Raw genomic sequence first — 4,833 nt, forward strand, 5'->3', positions numbered from 1 at the left:
TCTGTCTGAATCCTATAAAGTTAGTCTTGGCTTGAACCCTGTTCTGGCACTAAAACTTGCACTACATGGGATACAGACCACCACCCTACCCATCCTTGGGAAAGAGCCAGCTTCAATGGCTTCTCTACAAAGAGCCATCTCAGTAGCTGACTTGTATAATCCATGGCTCAATGCTTGTGGTACTTTAGAAACTGAAAGAGGCAGGAAATAAAGGTCGTCTTCCCCATTACATCTCCTGGCCTTCAGAAGCTTCTCAACTGAGCTGAGAACACAACATATGATGGCTGTTTTTGTGACCTTAATTTAGTCTTTAACCTTTCCCTACAGAACTTCTTTTCAGGTCATAGAAACACTGTTCCATAGGACAGGTGAGCCAGATGCCTCATGTTCATTTTTGTCTATGGTGACTCTTGCAATTGGGGCTCGTGTAATCACTTGGGGGGGGGGAGGCACTCCAACACAGCAAAATAGTCCAGGCTTAAGCTGCTACAGCTAGCTTTCAAATACCAGAAGAATCCTGGGTGTCCTCCAATGTATAGGCAGCACATTACCCCTTGCAGGGCCCTCTTCTTTCCCACCCCACCTGCCTCCTGTGCTGTGTACTGGTCTCTCGATTATTTGTTGGTAACAGTTGAATACTTCAAAAACTATGGTTTGAGTGAGTCTATGCAGAAGCTTAGAGAGCGTATTAGATGCGCAACACTTTGTGCTGATGGGCCTTAAATCTCATAGGCTCCTTCTGTTCAAATCTTTGAGGTAGCCTATTCTGTTTAGGATCCAACACTAGGCTGAACACCACAGTACTTGAGCTGAACTCTTAACACAGCTGAGGCTGACCTGATTTCAGATTGCCTGAGCAAAGAATTTGAACTGACTCTCAGGTGTAGTAATAAATACTTCCATTCCTCGGGAGGCTGGCCCCTTATCAGTGATTTTGAACAGCCTAGTTGAGGAGCCGAGTTGCACAGTGCCTGGACAAGCTGCACAGCAGAATTCTTCCAACCCAGGGTGACCTAGATTCCTAAATGGTACAGGGATGTTAGTTTTCTGATGTGGGGCCCAGCTGTGTTTGACCTGTGTTCAAAGTGCTAGATTAGAACTTGGTGCCTAACACCGGCAAATCAGGGTCTGGTCCCAACCATGGCAGTTTTAGTCTAAATGTCTTCAGGCAAAGTTAACCAGCTCGATTTTTAAGGCCATGTCTTCACTACCTGGAAGATCAACATTGTAGGGGTTGGTCTTTCAGAGTTTGATTTAGCAGGTCTAGTAAAGACCCACTAAATCAAATGCTGAGACTGTCCCCATCGTCACTAGTACTCCTTGATTCACCAGGAGGATGAGAAGTTGACAGGAGTGTTTGTTCCCATCAACCTCCCACTGTAGAGATGGCACCACAGGGTGAATGAAGGTGTGCCAACTTCAGATAAGCAATTAATGTAGCTGGAGTTGTGTATCTTTACTTGTCTAAATTCAACATTCCAAGTAATGCCTTTGTGACCAATTCCCTCGATGAAAGGCTTCTGTGAGGTGCTTCATAGGAGGCCCAGAATAACTGTTCCAACTGTGATGCTTGTGCATGAGGTAAACACCAACTGTACCAAGCCCCAGGTGTGCTGTCAAAATGGGTTTGGTGCTGGCTCTGCAGGCCCGGTGGGCTCGCCTGCTGGCAAGGAAGGTATGTCAGAACTGATCTGTCTGTAAGCGGCGAGATGCAGCAAGCTCCAGGAGAGGAGGCCTGCAGCTTCCTTGCTGACACTGTGTTGGCATGATTTAAAGTGTTCTGCATGCCCCCTGCCTCCCGTTCAGAGAGGCAGGAGGAACGGAATGTCAGGACAGGTTCATTAACTCAGTTGCTATGTTCTCAGAGTTCTAGACAAACAACTGCCCTTCTATTTTCCCAGATTAAAACTCTCCTGTTGATTTTTCTGGACACATTTTCACTTTATTCCTCTTTTATACAATCTGCTGGGAGTGTCTGTCACCTCTGGAAGCAGACATCTGCTACAGAGACAAGCACTCAAATCAGGGCAGTGTGAAGGATAAAGGTCACAGCTGAGTCCTTAATTCAGTTTTACCTTTCCAGGCTATGTCTAGACTGCAGGCTTTTTCCAGAAGAGATCTTCCAAAAAAACTTCTTCTGAAAGAGCACCACACACAAAAGCGCATCGAAAAAGCGATTTGCTTTTTCAAAAGATTGCGTCCATGCTGAATGGACGTGCTCTCACATTTCAGCTGTGATTATTAGGGGTAGAGTGGCCACCAGGTCACCTGTGCTTTTTCCTCTTTCAAAAGAACTCCCTCTTCCCTGTCCACACACGCCTTTTTCTGAAAGAGCTCTTTTGGAAAAAGGCTTCTTCCTCTTAGAGGATTACTAATGCCAGGAAAAACCCCTCTGTTCTTTTGATTTACTTTGGAAGGCTGTGACTGGATATGAGTCAACAGTGGGCCCTTGTAGCGAAGAAGGCTAATGGCATATTAGGGTGCATTAGGAGGAGCATTGCCAGCAGATCCAGAGATGTCATTATTCCCCTTTATTCGGCTCTGGTGAGGCCACATCTGGAGTATTGTGTCCAGTTCTGGGCCCCCCCACTACAAAAAGGATGCGGACGCATTGGAGAGGGTCCAGCAGAGGGCAACCAAAATGATTAGGGGGCTGGAGCATATGACCTATGAGGAGAGGGTGAGGGAGTTGGGTCTGTTTAGTCTGCAGGAGTGAAGAGTGAGGGGGGATTTGAGAGCAGCCTTCAACTTCCTGAAGGGAGGTTCCAAAGAGGCTGGAGAGAGGCTGTTCTCAGTACAGGGCTATGTAGCACTTTAAAGACTAACAAGATGGTTTATTAGATGATGAGCTTTCGTGGGCCAGACCCACTTCCTCAGATCAAATAGTGGAAGAAAATAGTCACAACCATATGTACCAAAGGATACAGTTAAAAAAATGAACACATATGAAAAGGACAAATCACATTTCAGAACAGAAGGGGGATGCGGGGGGGGGTGGGGGAGGTAAATGTTTGTGAGCTAATGGTATTAGAGGTGATAATTGGGGAAGCTCTCTTTGTAACGGGTAAGCTAGCTAGAGTCTTTGTTGAGCCCCCCACGTAGAGTGTCGAATTTTAGCATGAATGCCAGTTCAGAGGATTCCCTTTCACTTAAATCTGCACTTGAAAGGGAATCCTCTGAACTGGCATTCATGCTAAAATTTGACACTCTACGAAAGCTCATCATCTAATAAACCATCTTGTTAGTCTTTAAAGTGCTACATAGTCCTGTATTTTGTTTCAGCTACACCAGACTAACACGGCTACATTTCTATTTCTGTTCTCAGTGGTGACAGATGGCAGAACAAGGAGCAATGGGCTCAAGTTGCAGTGGGGGAGGGCCAGGTTGGATATTAGAAAAAACTATTTCACTAGGGCTGTGTCTAGACTGCATCCCTTTTCTGTAAAAGGGATGCAAATTAGACACATCGCAATTGCAAGTGAAGTGGGGATTTAAATCCCCCCCTTCATTAGCATAAAAATGGCTGCCGCTATTTTCTGGCTCGGAGCTTTGCCGGAAAAAAGCGCCCTCTTAAAATAAAGGATAAGTGATCTTTCAGAAAAGGCTTTATTTTCCGAAAGATCCACGTCTAGACTGGCGCTTTTTTCTGGCAAAGCTTTGAGCCGGAAAAAAGCGGCAGACATGTTTATGCAAATGAAGCGGGGGGGATTTAAATCCCTGCTTCATTTGCAATTGTGATGTGTCTAATTTGCATCCCTTTTACGGAAAAGGGATGCAGTCTAGACACAGCCCTCGAGGGTGTTGAAGCTCTGGAATGGGTTACCTAGGGAAGTAGTGGAGTCTCCATCCCTAGAGGTGTTTAAGTCTCGGCTTGACAAAGCCCTGGCCGGGTTGATTTAGTTGGGATTGGTCCTGCCTAGGGCAGGGGGCTGGACTTGATGACTTCTGAGGCCTCTTCCAGCTCTATGGTTCTATGACTGCAGTGTGAACACAACTCAGGTTTTGTCATAAAAATGGCCATTTTTCCGACAACTCCGTAGTGTAGACATGCCCCTAGCGATATAAAACCTCATCTCAAAGCCCTGCTGCAGCTTCTGTTGGACTCGATAGATTGTATCAGGCCCACGTAATCTAGGAAAGGCTGCCACCAGCCGTTTACTTAGACATATTGCCCACAGGGACCCCCATGTTATAGTCTAAATAGCAAGGGGGGGCCGTGATGAAATGCTGCTCCCCATGACTCGCTGTACTGTCCTCTAAAGCCCTTAGGACCCCAAGGAGTTAGGTTCATGACTATTTTAAAGGAGCATGACTCCAGCAAAGTTACCTCAAGCCAGGTGTAACTTTAGCTCTTTGTGCACTGACCAAATTTTCACAGCTGATTGAGCAGGAGTTAAAAAAATTTCTCGTTTAACGTTTTTCATGGCTTGTAAAGACAATGACCTAGCCGATAGAACCCAGGATGCACAATTTACAGTGCAGTGCACTATTCCCAATTTTGTCACTTTCCTGCTGGGTGACCTTGGGAAAGTCCTGTTGTCTCCTTATGCCTGTTTTTCCTACCCATAGAATAGGGCTAATGACTCTGACCTCCTTTAGAAAGCACTTTGAGATCTATTGGTGAAATGCAGCCTTTGCAAGCTAGGAATTATTAATAGAAAACTACCCTGCTGCTACTGGAAAGATACTGTTATGAGCGGCTTTAGCACAGCTCATGCAAATCTGTAATCCTGCAACTTGTGAGCAGATGATGAATAGACTCAGAGGCAATCAGAACTTTCATCCCCAACCTTGCTTCTCTCCAGGACAAGAGCGCTCATTTCGGCTCTGATT

This window comes from Pelodiscus sinensis, chromosome 17 (genome assembly GCF_052426305.1).
Source record: "Pelodiscus sinensis isolate ZL-2025 chromosome 17, ASM5242630v1, whole genome shotgun sequence".
NCBI classification, from domain to species: Eukaryota; Metazoa; Chordata; order Testudines; family Trionychidae; genus Pelodiscus; species Pelodiscus sinensis.